General features: G+C 41.1%; 1 non-coding gene and 1 pseudogene across 1 annotated transcript; both read left to right on the top strand.

Annotated features, from left to right (window-relative positions):
• The first annotated feature begins 1,035 nt into the window (after positions 1 to 1,035).
• On the top strand, positions 1,036 to 1,191 carry LOC124896497 (annotated as a pseudogene).
• Positions 1,192 to 1,421: 230 nt separating this feature from the next.
• LOC124896469 lies at positions 1,422 to 4,804 on the top strand. Its single transcript, XR_007052831.1, has one exon. It is a non-coding gene; the product is annotated as a 28S ribosomal RNA (ribosomal RNA).
• Positions 4,805 to 16,400: the final 11,596 nt, after the last annotated feature.

The following is a 16,400-nucleotide window of genomic DNA, read 5'->3' as shown; positions in this document are numbered from 1 at the left end:
CAAATTACCAATCCTGACACTGAGAGGTAGTAACAATAAATAATAATATCAGGCTTAATGAGTCTGGTAATTGAAATGGGTAAAATCTAAATCCACTAATGAGAATCTATTAAAGGGCAAGTCTATTGCCAGCAACCGCAGTAGTTCCAGCTCCAATAGTGTATATTTATGTTATTACAGTTAAAAAACTCATAGTTGTACTTTGGGATGGGCCGACCGGTCCTTGTTTAGTATGCACCAGTCGTATCATCCCTTCTATTAGCGATGTGCTCCTAGACTTAACTGGCCTAGTCGTGCCTCTGATGCTGTTACTTTGAAGAAATTAGAGTGCTCAAAGTAAGCCTACGCTCTGTATACATTAGCATGGGATAAAACTATAGGATTTTGGTCCTATTAAGTTGGCCTTACCAGCTCTGTGATACCCTTAGATGTTTTGGGCCACACACGCACTACACTGATGTATTCGACAAGTTTATAGCCTTCGCCAACAAGCCCGGGTAATCTTTGAAATTTCATCATGATGGGGATAGATCATTAGAATTGTTGGTCCTCATTGAGGAATTTGCAGTAAGCACGAGTCGGTATCTCGCGTTGACTACATCCTTGCCATTTGTACACACCGCCCGTTACTCTTACCGAATAAATAATTTAGTGAAATGTTCTAATCGCAGTGACGTGGGTAGTTTGCTACCTACGACGTCGCGAGAAGTCAATTGAACCATATCATTTAGAGAAAGAAGAAGTTGTCACAAGGTTTCCATAGTTGAATTTGTGGAAGTGTCACTGTCGAAACCTGCATAGTAGAATGACCCATGAACATGTATAACAACTGGAGAGTCTATCGGGTGGGGTGCTTCTTCCCTCCACACGAGTACCTCCCCCTCATTTTTAGTGCGCGCGCCCAGCGAGTGTGTCGGGCGACTAACGAACCCCGACACGAATAGTGCCAAGGAATACTTAAATTGATAGCCTGCCCATCGTGCCCTATCCACGGCGTGTATCAGAGGGGCCTGTGCTTTTTTTGTAAACCAAAATAATTCTCGGCAATGGATATCTCGGCTCTCGCTTCGATGAAAAACTTAGTGAAATTTTATACATGGTGTGAATTGTAGAATTCCATGACTAATTGAGTCTTTGAATGCAAGTTGCACCCGAAGCCATTAGGTTGATGGGACATCTTCATAGACGTCATACATTACGTCGCCCCATTTGCATCATGCCTCAATCATGGGGCACGCTATCCCCGTGGGGCGGAAACTGGACTCCTGTTTTCCTTGAGCTCGTGGATGGCTTAAATGTGAGTCCACATTGACGGACGTCGTGGCAAGTGGTGGTTGTAACTCAAATTTCATTACTATCGTGACTACAACCCGTCGTGCATCTGAACTGTAGGACCCTATCGCTCTTAGGCGCTCTGACAATGACCCCAAGTCAGGCGGGATTACCTTCTGATTTTAAGTATATCAATAAGCGGAGGAGAATAAACTTATAATGATTTCCCTAATAATGACGAGCGAACTAGGAACAACCCAACCTTAGAATCAGGCGGCTCCATCGTTCGAATTGTAGTCTTGAGAAGTGTCCTCTGAGCTGGACCGGGCCCAAGTCACCTGGAAAGGGGTACCAGAGATGGTGAGATCCCCATGGAGCCTAGACCCTGTCACACCATGAGGCACTGACTACGAGTCGGGTTGTTTGGGAATTCAGGCTAAATCGGGGGTGAATTTCGTCTAAGGCTCAATAAGAGCGAGACCCCGATAACGAACAAGTTCCGCAAGGTAAAGATGAAAAGGACTTAGAATAAAAAAGTCAAAGAGTACTTGAAATTATTGTGAGGGAAGCGTATGGAGGCTGGCGATGTACCCCGGTTGGATGTTGAACAAGGATGAGCCACACATCAATCGAATCGAGGCGTGGACCAGTGTGGATTGCGGAAGCGGCCAAAGAGCTATCTCTCAATATGCTGGTGGAATGTCGTCTCCTTAATTGTGGAAGACAGCATGTTTCTCTGGAGTGCTATAGCATTTGTTCACTCTGGACGCTGGCCTGTTGGCTCCCAATTCAACTCATCTTGAAACACAGACCAAGGAGTCTGACATGTGTGCGACTTAATTGGCAAGTAAACCCATAAGGCTCAAGGAAGCTGATAGGTGGGATTCCCTTGACGGGTGCACCATTGACTAACTTTAATATTCTGAGAAGGGTTCGAGTGTGAGCATACCTGTCGGGACCCAAAAGATGTGAACTATGCCTGAGCGGGGCGAATCCCGAGAAAACTTTGGTGGAGGCCCGCAGCGATACTCACATGTAAACCATTCGTCTAACTTAGATATAGGAAGCAAAGATTAATAAAACCTTCTAGTAGTTGGTTCCCTCCGAAGTTAACCTTAGGATAGATGGAGCTCGCATGCGAGTTCTATCGGGTAAAGCCAATGATTAGAGGCCTCGGGGGAGGAACACCCTCGATGAATTCTCAAACTTTAAATAGGTAGGACTGCACGACTTCTTTGTTAAGACGCACCATTGAATCAAGACCTCCATGTAAGAATTTTTGGTAAGCAGAACTGGCGATGCGGGATGAACCAAAAGCCAAGTTAAGTTGCAAAACTATGTGCTAACTTAGATCCTACAAAGGGTGTTGGTCGATTAAGACAACAGTACGGTGGTCATGGAATTCAAAATCTGCTAAGAATTATGTAACAACTCGCCTGCTGAATCAACTAGCCTTGAAAATGGATGGCGCTTAAGTTCCTTACCTACACCCAGCCATCAGGGCAAGTGACATGCCCCGATAAATAGGAGGGCAAGGCGGTCGCTGCAAAAACCTTGGGCGCTAGCCCGGCAGAGCGATCGTCAGTGCAGATCTTGGTGGTAGTAGCAAATATTCAAATGAGAACTTTGAAGGCTGAAGAGGGAAAAGTTTCCATGTGAACAGCGCTCTCACGTGGATTTGTCGATCCTAAGGGTCGGGGGAACCCCGACAGATAGCGTGTTTCGCATGTACTATGAAAGAAAATTGGGTTAAAATTCCTGAACCAAGATGTGGTGGTCGATGACAACATTAGTAAGGCTGGAGACGTCTATGGGAGCCTCGGTAAAAGTTATCTTTTCTATTTAAAAGCCTGCCCACCCTGGAATCGACTCAGTTGGAGGTAGGGTCCAATGGATGGAAGAGCACCGCATGTCACGTGGTGTCTGATATTCTCCCGGAGGCCCTTGAAAATCAAGAAGACCAAATATTATCTACACCCGATCGTACTCATAACCGCATCAGGTCTCCAAGGTGAATAGCCACTGGTCGATGAAACAATGTAGGCAAGGGAAGTCAGCAAAATGGATCTGTAACTTTGGGAAAAGGATTTGCTATGAGGGCTGGGAATTGGGGTCCCAGTCCCAAACCTGTCAGCTATTGGTGGACAGCTCTAGCTGCTTCCGCGGTGAGAGTAGGTCGCCCCATGCTGGCTAGGGGATGAATTGGGAACGGTTCCTTCGGTGGCTTTCCCCGTGCGTTGAACAACCAACTCAGAACTAGTACGGACAAGGAGAATCTGACTGCTTAATTAAAACAAAGCTTGCATTGGTCCCAACGGATGTTCACGCAATATGATTTTTGCCCAATGCTCTTAATGTTAAAGTGAAGAAATTCAACCAAGCGCGGGTAAATGGTGGGAGTAACTATGACTCTCTTAAGGTAGACAAATGCTTCCTAATATAATTAGTGACACGCATGAATAGATTAAGGAGATTCCCACCTTCCTGTCTACTATCCAGCAAAATCACAGCCAAAGGAATGGGCTTGGTAGAATTAGCGCAAAAGAAGACCCTGTTGAGCTTGACTCTAGTCTGACTTTGTGAAATGACTTGAGAGGTGTAGTATAAGTTGGAGCCAAAAGGTGAAAGTGAAATACCACTACCTTTACTGTTATTTTACTTATTCTGAGAATCAGAAACGGGGAACTGCCCCTCTTTTTAGACATAAGGCTCACTCTGCGGGTTGTGCCAGACGGAAGAAATTATCAGGTGGGGAGTTTGGCTGGGGCGTCACATTTATTAAAAGAAAACCCAGGTGTCCAAAGATGAGCTCTACAAGAACATAAATCTCATGTTGAACCGAAGGGTAAAAGCTCATTTGATTCTGATTTCCAGTAGGAATACAAACCATGAAATCATGGCCTAACTATCCTTTAGACCATCGAAATTCATAGCTAGAGATGTTAGAAAAGTTACCACAGGGATAACTGGCTTGTAGCAGCCAAGTGTTAATAGTGACATTGCTTTTTTATCCTTCAATGTCGGCTCTTCCTATCATTATGAAGGAGAATTCACCAAGTGTTGGATTGTTCACCCGCCAATAGGGAACATGAGTTGGGTTTAGGCTGTCGTGAGAGAGGTTCGTTTTACCCTTCTAATGACAGTGTTGCAATAGTAATTCAACCAAGTACGAGAGGAACTATTGATTCACATAATTTGTCATCGCGCTTGGTTGAAAATCTAGTGGTGCGAAGCTACCGTGTGCTGGATTATGAATGGATGCTTCTAAGTCAGAATCTGGGCTAGAAGCGATGCATGCACACACCGTCCGTATTCCGACCCGTCGTAGGGTCCTCGACCCCCAAGGGCACATGTCGTTGTCTAACCTATCATAGTGGAAGGTTCGTGGTGGCCGTCTTAAAGTACAATTTGCATCGAGCGATAGCTAGAATCCTTTGCAGACGACTTAAATAAACGACGGGGTATTATAAGTGGTATAGTGGCCTTGCTGCTACGATCCACTGAAATCCAGCTCTTTGTCGCTCTGGTTCTTCCCTCCCCCTCTAATCCAATCATTTTTTCATCCATCTCAAAAGAAGGTTTATGCATCCACACTTGGAAAATCCAACTAATTGTTGTGAATTCACCTAACCATCGAGCTTGCCGCGGCATAGCCTCATCCGAGTTCGCCGCTTGTTTTTTAAGTTCTGCGTGCATTTTATTCCAAACGGTTAAGTATTATATCAAGTGGCCTTTTGTTAAAAACTACAACATCGCAATTAGAGGTTTTCTGCGACGCGGAGTGTGGCTCAAAAGATAAGCGATGCATCGCGAGGCCAACATCGATGTGTAGAGGCATGTCACAATTAGAGGTTTATGTGACCGCTAAGTGCAATCCTAGAGACATGTCCAATGACCCAGGCTCCAACATTCGGCAAAATCGACAGTGTGAAAAATAAATGTCCTGATAAAAAATGCCGAAGGACCTATAGTGGCCTACGATGGGGGTGTCATTATCGAGTTAGTTGCACCAAGGCCGCACGACACCTTGCACCATGGCGCCAAGGCACCAAGGTGCAATGGCACCACGGAACCACGCACCATAGCCCCATAATGCCAAGGCACCATGGTAACCCACACCATGGTATCAAGGCACAATGGCACCGCGCACCATGGCACTAAGGCACCACACACCATGGCACCGCACACCATGGAACCAAGGTAACGCGCACCATGGAACCCATGCATTCTATGCTAGGATCTGTGTACTTGGAAACCGTACGCCCGTGCACCCGCTGCGAGATCATCAAGGCACCATGACACAATCGGTACAGTGAAGGCACCGTGCAAAAGTCAAAAGAGCGTAAACCTAGGTTCGATCATCCAAATATAATCATAAACCTAGAATCCTTTGCAGATGATTTAGATATGTGACGGGGTATTGTAAGTCGCAGCATGTCCTTCCTGCAATGATGCAATGTGATTCAGCCCTTTGTCGCTTTGGTTCATCCTTCTTCCTCCAATCCAATTATTTTTCCATCCATCTCCGAAGAAGGTTTGTCCATTTATGCTAGGAAATCCAACTAAGTGTTGTGAGTTCACCTCACCCTCGAGCATGCTGCGGCATATACTCACCCAAGTGTACCATTTTTTTTCAACTTAAGGTGTGCGTTTCATTCCAAACATTTAAGTATGATATCAATTGTCCTTTCGTGCAAAACTATGGAGTGATAATTGGAGGTTTTCTGTGAAGCAGAGTGCGACTCAAGAGACTAGTGATGCATCGCGAGGCCAATGTCAGTGCGTGAAGGCATGTCGCAATTAGAGGTTTAGGTGACCGACAAGTGTAATCCTAGAGACATGTCCAATGACCCGGGCTCCGATGTCCGAAAAAATCAACAGCGTGAAAACAAAGTGCCTTCAAGTGCCGTGATGAAAAATGTTGAAGGACCTATAATGGCCTAATGGTGGTGTCTTTATTGAGTTGGTTGCACCAAGTCACCACGGCACCGTGCACCATGGCGCCATGGAACCAAGGAACCTTAGTGTCAAGGAACCATGGCACCACAACACCACACACCATGGCAGCATGACGCCAACGCACCAAGCACCGTGCACCATGGCACCAAAGCACTGCGCACCATGGTACCGCGCAATATGGTACCAAGGCAATGCGTACCATGGCACCGCGCACTATGGCATTAAGGCATCGCGCACCATGGCACCCATGCATCCTAAGTTAGGAACTATGTGGTTGGCACGCGCGTGCCCGTGCACCCACCGTGAGCGCATCAACGAACCATGACACCATGGGCACAGTGAAGGCACCGTGCAAAAATCAAAGCGTAAACCTAGATTCGCTCATCCGAATATATTCATAATGTTCATCCATCATCATGCTCACCGTTCCATTCTCCTTTCGTTAAATACACATACTAAGTGTTCTTAATGATATTTCAATATTACCTCATATGTTGAGGTAGTTTTCGTAATCTCCTAAAGTTTTTTTTCTATTTTTTATTTAATCCTTAAATATTTAAATTTAAATATCGAATATGCACTCGAATATTGGTTTAAGGTCATTCTTATATGCATGTTTTGGATTTTTTGCTTTTCTATTTCATTCTAGGCGGTTTTTCTAATGTCCCCCACGTTATTTTTATATTTGTTTAATTTGTTTATTGAATATCCTTAAATTTTGATATTTTATATCATTACGTTATACGTGTACATATGCACTCAATCATTGGTTTAAAGTTACTTCATACTAATATGCAAGTTTTGAGATTGTTACTTATCTGTTGCATTTTGAATGATTTTACTAATGCCCCCACGTTATTTTTATATTTTTAAAATTTTTTATATACTATCCTTAAATTTTGATATTTTATATCATTACATTATAAGTTCAAATATGAACTCAATTATTGGTTTAAGGTTACTTCATGCGTTGGAAATATTTTCCTAATGCTCTTATATTTTTAAAATATTTTTTATATTGTTTATTTATTTTTATTTATTTTTTGAATTTTCATAAATAATATTTGAAAAAAATATTTTCTTAATGAAAATTATCATTTACAAATTACATGACTATTTTGTGAGTGCATTGGCTCAGTCTTACATCAAATTGTGCAGTTTTGGTCCGTACATGTCTAGTATGACTCTCTGGCAAAACTAATGTCTACTCCTATTACTTGAGATTTTTTACGCATAGATAAGGTGGGTAGAGGTGTTGAACGCACTTCAAGGCGACTGTCGCTAGTTGTCATAGGTGCTCACTAGGTATGTTGGCATAGAGTGTGGGCACATGGCAGAATGCATGGCTAGTCTGTGTGTAATGACCTAATTTTCTAGAACCGAAGCATCACACGGTGCTCGTGATTCCAAAGAAACACAAGCTAACCCTCTACTGATATCTATACCTAAGTACTTCATAATATCTAAAATAAATGTGAAAAACTGGCAGAAACTGGCAATAAGGTTCAAAACATCTAAAATACTCAAAACTAAAAATTGAATACTGATACATCTATCTGAAAAGCCTCTACACTGTCTAAACTGTTGAGTTGATGGGACATGTCCCCAACTAACTTTGTTTACTGAAAATAAACTAAATTTAATGCGGTAATAAAATAAGGATCATCCTCGAATGAAGAGGACTCACTGCTACGTCTAATGTTGCTGACTGGGACTAAGCTACTAAGGGTACTCTGGATCTCGTGCCTCTGAACCTATTGTGTAAAGTAAAACACCATAGAGAAAATGTGTCGGTACTTTGGAATATACTGTGTATGAAGATGAGATAAGGCTAAATGCAAGGGCTTATGCATAAACAATTACTTAACTGAATAATCACGAGAGTCATGAATGAAAACACATGTATGAATACATAAATCATAACTGAAATCATTGTGACTCAAAATACTCCAACTCGGGTACTGCTTTACTGTCATCTGAGCTCACTACTAATACTAAGATACTGAACAATTAAATCTCCTGATATTGATAACTGAGTACTGGAGTTGATATCAATCCTCTCTAGCGAGTGGTCTCGGTAACTGATGTTGCTGGAGCTGATTAACTTAATCTACTCATATCAATGACTGCACTCTAAGTTTTCTACTCTCAACTAATTGAATCAGAGTTCAAACCTCTCTAACGGATGATCCATGAATCAACTATCAATGATAAGAAGAGATTATATCTGAGATCAAACCTATCTAGAGGAAGTTATTTGAATCTAATAATGAAAATAATCAAATGAATCTGAGAATGAGATCAGGCCTATCTAACGGGTGATCTCTAGATCTGGTAATAAGAATACTCAACCGAATCTGATACAGAGATCAAGCCTATATAACGGGTAATCTCTAGATCTGATAATAAGATTACTCAACTAAATCTGAGATTGAGATCAAGCCTATCTAACGGGTGATCTCTGGATCTGATAATCATATTACTCAACTGAATTTGAGAATGACATCAAGCCTATATAATGGGTGATCTCTGGATCTGATAATGATATTACTCAACTAAACCTGAGACTTAGAACAAGACTATCTAACAGGTGATCTCTAGATTTGATAATGATATTACTTAACTTAATCTAAGACTGAGATCAAAACTATCTAATGGGTGATCTCTGGATCTGATAATGTTGATACTGAATAAGTTTATGAGGGACCAAGACTATCTAGCGGCTGGTCCATAAATCTATGAAACTATCTGAGTTCGTTACTAAGATAGGTAACTGTATCTGATAGTCCTGATTTCTAAGTTCTACTCTGATGATTGATATTGAATCTCCAACTGTGGGAGTGCTCACTTAACCGACATACCCCAAATCTGAAATGGTGGTAGACCCTATAACCCCAGCTCGAAGAATGTTAATATCGTGCCATAGGTAAACACCTAAGGACTCTGCCTCTCTAATGGGGAGCCGTTATCCCTGCACTCGCTCGGTGCTAGCTCCTACTCCCAACTGAAAGAATCTGAACAATTCTTAAATAAACTTAGATTGAGCTGAGTCAGTTGCTGGTCATATTTCTCAAATGATTTGACTGAGTTACACTGAATTCACTTGGTTCCATATCTAACGGAATACTACTAAATCTTGTTATCTGACTAAATGATCTTTAGCTCAGGATATATTACTTGAATACTATTGAGGATTGAATTGAACACTTGAATACCACTAGATTTGAGCTGAGTACTGAACTGAGGCTAGAACACTAGCGATACTGAGATTACTAAGAATACTCAAATTTCTTACGTTCTGTATCTATCTAAGAGTATAGACTTCTATAAATCACTAAGTTCTGAGAATTGCAGTTTGACTAAGATTATCCAGAAAACTGACACTGGCTTTAGACTGCAGCTAATTTGTCGGGTATAAATTACCCCAAGACTCAATGACATAAAAGTAATGCACAATCATTCTTGAATAATTCAAGAACATGGACATTCATTAACCATCACAGTTACTAAAGCATCTCTTCAAGTATTTAGGAGTCATAAAGATGTGATAGTATAGGGAGACATGTTTTGGCTCTTACTCTATTCAACAAGGTCTTCCATCAAACACTTAGCTTGTATTAAATTCTTATCATGTATCGAAGAGCACATAATTGGGGATATTTCATGCTATCATATCATAATTCCTTCACTAAGTATTTTCAACAAACACTTGGCATGCATGGGCTTGCACACAATTGGGCATTTCTAGTCAACATGCTATAATATCTCTAATTCTTTCAAATAAGCATTTTATCAAACATATGGGGAGCATGCTTTGCTTATTCAAAAACTCCTACATTTAATTGACATGGACACATCACTTAACAAGCAACTTGAAGAGGGTTTATCATGGACAAGACATAAATATCACATACTAGGGTCAAATCTTAAAAACCTTGTAAACAAAACATGAATTAAAACTTAATAATAGCATGAACTCCAATTTCAATTCACATGAATCATGAAAACTCATAAACATAATAATCTTTGAATTAAGAAAAGGATTCTTGAGCTTCTTAGATAAAAGTGTCCCAAGAATGAACATTTGCATACCTTTGGGAAACTCTTTCTTAGAGATATTCTTGATTTTTTGATTTCTCTTGATTTTTTTTGAAGAAGAAAGAAGGGTTTTGAATTTAAGGAAACCCTAGATTTGATATTGAAGAGGAGAAATGATGTTGTGAGCCTTGATAGGCTATAAATAAGGGATAAAAAGAGTGGGAAAAGACCCAAAAAGCCCTTTTAACAATGTCTTAAAAATATTGAACTGGGGCTGCGATGATCAAAGCGATGGTCCGTCGCTTAGTCTAACGGTCTGTTGGATCATCCGTCACACATCAGTCAGAAAAAGAACACACTGCCTCGATACGACGGTCTCATCAACGGGCCATCACAAACCCGATAGTCTGTCAAATCATACATCGCACGTTGGCCAGTATGAGGCCACACTGCCTCAGCGGTGATGCTCCGTTGCTAGCTTGACAGCCTGTCATCTCGGCCGTCGCATTAGGGCTAAAAAAGAAGTTACTGCCTTAGTTGCGATGGTATGGGTGATGGTCTGTTCCAAGCTCGATGGTCCGTCAACCCATCCGTCGCGCCTAGACTGATCTGATAGCTCTTAGTAAAATGTCATAACTTTCTCATCCGATGTCAGGTTTTGGAAAAATTGGTCTCAATAGATAGCTTAGTCTACACGATTCAAAATATTTATCACTTAGGAAGACATTTCGTAACCTTTTAGAGCCAAATTTATACTTTGCTGAACACGCTCTAAGGATCAGACTATGAGAGAATTTTTTGTGGTTTTACACCATGTGAGCCATTGGTGCCCTTAAAAAAATGTCGATAGCACTTCATTTTATGCTCGTGTCTGCTATCTATTGAGTCGTCCAAGATGGGGTGGTTGGCATTTGATTTTGGATGATGCAGTGCTTTTGTGCATGTGACGAGTTCTAGATATTGCTCTTGGGGCAAGTTCCTGGCGCTGCATGCATAGGGCTGAGCCAAATCCATATAAAGTGTCAGCAGCCAACGTGGGCGGCACCCGGGCACTAGCCTCGGTGTGTCTTCATCTTCGCTACTCCCCTCATGGGTGGGTAATTGTGTGAAGTGGGACTTACTTTATCCTTGCAGCGTCCACATGGGCAGCAGTGCACGACATCTATTGCTGGGAGTTAGGGTCGGTGTTGGGCATACATTGACAGAGCATTTGGATAAACGATGCATGATTTATGTTCGGCATGTATGGTTAGGTTGGATCCTTGCTAGAGCAGCAACGCCCTGACCCACCTGCTATCTCAGTCATGGGGAAAGCGCAATTTACGCTTGCTCAAAGTCGGTTTCCTGTGTGTATACCTAATGCCCAGGCATTATCAAATTTTATCGATTGCCTTTTTCTGTTGTGTCCCATGCCTTCCTTGCTTCATTATGTGATGTCGTGGTCCATGAGTGGTGGTTGGGATTATTGGATGCGGTACACGCAGAAGGATTAGGGTATTCATCCATTTCTATCTACCCATAAATGTGTAAGTATGAACAAATTCAGACTGTGAAACTGCAAATAGCTCATTAAATAACTTATAGTTTGTTTGATAGTTCCACTAATCAAATAATCATAGTAATTATTGAGATAATACATGCAACAAACACTGACTTCTTGGCTCAATTAGAGGTAGGGTCCAGCGGCTAGAAGAGCATCGCACGCCGCATGGTGTCCGGTGTGCTCTGATAGCCCTTGAAAATCCGGTGGATCGAATGCCATCCACAGTCGGTCGTACTCATAACCACATCAGGTTTCCAAGGTGAACAACCTCTGGTCGATGAAATAATGTAGGCAAATAAAGTCAGCAAAATAGATTTGTAACTTCGAAAAAAGGATTGGCTCTGGGAGCAGGGCACGGGGGTCTTAGTCCTGAACCCTTCGGCCGTCGGTGGAATGATCGAGCTACTCACATAGCGAGAGTGGTTCGTCGTGTTCTGGCCGAGGGACGGACTGGGAATGTTCCTTCAGGGGCCTTCCCCACTCGTGCAACAGCCAACTCGTAAAATTGAACAATAGATATTCACACAATGTGATTTCTGCCTAGTGCTATGAATGTCAAAGTGAAGAAATTCAACCAAGTGCGGGTAAATGGCAGGGGTAACTATGACTTTTTTAAGGTAGATAAATGTCCCTTCATATAATTGGTGACATGCATGAATGTATTAACGAGATTCCCACTACCCTTGTCTACTATCCAGGGAAACCACAACCAAGGGAATGGGCTTGGAAAAATTAGCGGGGAAAGATGACCCTGTTGAGCTTGATGATGTGTGAGCAAAAGCTAACACATTTAATACTTTTTAGCTCAAAATAATTGCAAAGTCTTAAGAAACTTTTTTTTTTTGATTGTTTTATTTTTTTTTATGTAGATACAAGTGATCAGGGAGGAAACAAAATAAAATAAGAATAAATCAGCTAAAATATGGTGCAAATGAGCTATACTAAAGTTGACGCCATTTTTGAAGCACCGTCAGACATATGACAAATTGTCAAAGTTGCCGTCAAACTTAAATAGAACCTGAGGAATTGAGATGAAATGTGACGACATTTGGGAAGTGCAGTGAAGAATAGGATGGGCTGTCAAAGTGGCCATCAACTTGAGGCAGATTATGCTTATTTCCAGTGAAGATATGATGACATATTTCATGGGCCATCACATATTTGACACGCCATCAGATTTACCATTAGAAAAATCAGAAGATAGTAATTCACTGGAGACTTTGACGGCATCCTGCACACGCCGTCATATTTATGATGTGCCGTCAAGAATGCCGTCACCCATCCTGAAGAAAATCTTAAATTTTAATTTTATTTTCTTATTTAGGGTTGACTATTGAAAGACCTATAGGAGGGTTTTCTAATATTATTATTCCATAGAAGGGGAGAGAGCCGCACTTAAGTTTTGGGTGAGACAACACATTGATATTTTCTCTCTCTAATTTTCTTGGCTTGAAGAAGCAAATCCTTTGAAGAGATTAATATCATTACTTTGGAATTTCCTTTGTGACTAATCTGCGATTCACTAGTTATTATTCGTCTTTGTAAGTTTATCTTTCAAATCATGAATTCAATTATGTGTTTCATTCGTTACATCATGAGTGACTAAATTCCATTAATTTAGATTATGGGATCTAGGGTTAGGTCATGATAAGGTGTTAAATACTCAAGGTTTAATAGGTGTTAGGATTTCTTGATAATTCTGAGACTATATTATATGTCTATTGGTTGCAAAAAATTGGCGTGCCTACTTTGGTTTGATTAAGAAAGAAATCATAAACAGTAGGAAGTGAGTTATCAACAGGGACTTGAAAAGGCTTCGTTTAATAATCAGCGTTGTAACAAGGTTGATTAACCCGAGGTGAAATCTGTGTAGTGATAAGTGATTCCCTAAGTCCGACAGAATTAGGGAATTAGACACTTGAATAGGTCAAGAGATATTTGAGCATACCATCGATAAAGATTACTTGTCATTCTAACTACCATGAGAACCTTGAGTAAATTTTAGTATCTGTCATGTACCGTAAGCCCTAGTGAACATAATCCTGGTTATTTCATAAAATCTTGATTACAAACTGAAACCAAGGTGACTAACAATGCTTGTCAAACTCAAAACCCCCATTTATCCATTCGTGCCAATTTTTTGAATTTGACTTGTAGCTTTAGGTTCAAACTAGTTTAATCGCCACTCATGTTTTTCCCTGTGGATTCGACCCCGACTCCAAAGTTGGGTAAATATATTGATGACGATTGCCTTGCACTAAATTGTGGGGTAAGTTGAGCGTTATCAGTTGACTCTAGTCCAACTTTGTGAAAAGACTTGAGAGGTGTAGTATAATTGGGAGACTAAAGATGAAAGTGAAATACCACTACTTTTAACGTTATTTTTCTCATTCCGTGATTTAGAAGTGGGGCACTGCCCCTTTTTTTGGACCCAAGGCTCACTCTGTGGGATGATTCGGGCAGAATACATTGTTAGGTGGGGAGTTTGGCTAGGGCGGTAGATGTGTTAAAAGATAACGCAGGTGTCCTAAGATGACCTCAACGAAAATAGAAATCTTGTGTGAAACATGAGGGTAAAAGCTTGTTTGATTCTAATTTCCAGTACGAATATGAACCATGAAAGCATGGTCTAACGATCCTTTAGACCTTTGAAATTCAAAGCTAGAGGTGTCTGAAAAGTTACCATAGGGATAACTGGCTTGTGGCAGCCAAGCGTTCATAGCAACGTTGCTTTTTAATCCTTCGATGTCGGCTTTTCCTATCAATGTAAAGCAGAATTCACCAATTGTTGGATTGTTCACCCTCTAATAGGGAACGTAAGCTGGGTTTAGACGGTCTTGAGATAGGTTAGTTTTACCCTACTGATGACAGTGTCACAATAGTAATTGAACCTAGTACGAGAGGAACCTTTGATTCAGATAATTGTTATTGCGCTTGGTTAAAAAGCCAGTGGTGTAAAGATACCGTGTGCTGGATTATGATTAAACTCTTCTAAGTTAGAATCTGGTCTAAAAGTAATGCATACACCCGTTGTCCTCTTGCCGACCCACAGTAGAGGCCTTGGCCTCGAAGGGCATGTGTCGTTGGCTAAGCCATTGTGGAAGAAGTGTCTCGGTAGCCGCCTTGAAATACAATTTCCATTGAGCGGTAGGTAGAATCCTTTACTGATGATTTAAACATACAACAGGGTATTGTAAGTGGCAGAGCGGCTTTTCTGCTAAGACCCACTGAGATTCAGCCCTTTGTCGCTCTGGTTCGTCCCTCCGCTTCCAATCCAATCATTTTTCATTCATCTCCAAAGGAGGTTTGTGTATCCATACTTGGAAAAACTGACTAAGTGTTGTGAGTTCACCTCACCCTTGAACATGACACAGCATAGCCTCACCTGAGTTCACCTCTTGTTTTTCAAGTGTCGTATGCATTTTATTCCATAAAGTTACGTATGATATCAAGTGGCCTTTCTTGCAAAACTACGACGTTGCAATTAGAGGTTTTTTATGATGCAAAGTGGGGCTCTAGAGCCCAGTGATGCATCGCGAGGCCAACATCGGTGCGTGGAGGCATGTCGCATTTAGAGGTTTAGGTGACCATCAAGTGCAATCCTCGAGACATGTCAAATAACCTGGGGTCCGACATTCAGTGAAATAGGCAGCATGAAAAACAAGTTCCATCATATGCTGTGATGAAAAATACCGAAAGACCTAAAGTGGCCTACCATGGTTATATCTTTGTTGAGTTGGTTGCAGTAAGGAATCACAGCAATGTGCACCATGGCACCATGGAACAAAGGAACCATGTTGCGAAGGCACCAAGGCACCATGCACCATGGCACCGGGCACCACGGATCCATGGCTCAATGGCACCAAGGCACCGTGCACCATGGAACCAAGGCACCCGCACCATGGCACCCATGCATCCTAAGCTAGGAACTATGTGCTTCTCACCCGCATGCCCGTGCACCCACCATGAGCGCATCAAGGCACCATGACACCATAGACACGGTGAAGGCACCGTGCAAAAATTAAAAGAGCATAAACCTAGGTTTGATCATCTGAATATATTCATAACGTTTATCCATCATCATCCCCACTGTTGCATACTCCTTTCGTTAAATACATGCTCTAAGTATTTTTAATGATATTTCAATATTAACTCATATGTTAGGGCAGTTTTCGTAATGTCCCGACGTTTTTATAATTTTTTATTTATTTCTTAAATAATTAAAGTTAAATATTGAAAATTCTGTCAATTATTGGTTTAAGGTCATTCTAATATGAATGTTTTGGGATTGCTACTTATCTATTTCATTCTAGGCAATTTTCTTAATGCGCCCCATGTTATTTATTTAATTATTAAATTTTCTGATTGAATATCCTTAAATTTTAATATTTTATATCGTTTCATTATACGTATACGTATGCACTCAATTATTGGTTTAAGGTTAATTATTCTAATATGCAAGTGTTGGGGTTGTTACTTATCTGTTACATTCTAAGCGAGTTTACTAATGCCTCCACATTATTTTTATATTTTTTTAATTTTTTATTTAATATCCTTAAATTTTGATATTTTATATCGTTACATTATA

Source organism: Capsicum annuum, chromosome 2 (genome assembly GCF_002878395.1).
Source record: "Capsicum annuum cultivar UCD-10X-F1 chromosome 2, UCD10Xv1.1, whole genome shotgun sequence".
NCBI lineage: Eukaryota > Viridiplantae > Streptophyta > Magnoliopsida > Solanales > Solanaceae > Capsicum > Capsicum annuum.
The sequence above is the reverse complement of the archived record's forward strand: the minus strand, read 5'-3'. Positions and strand labels throughout refer to the sequence as shown.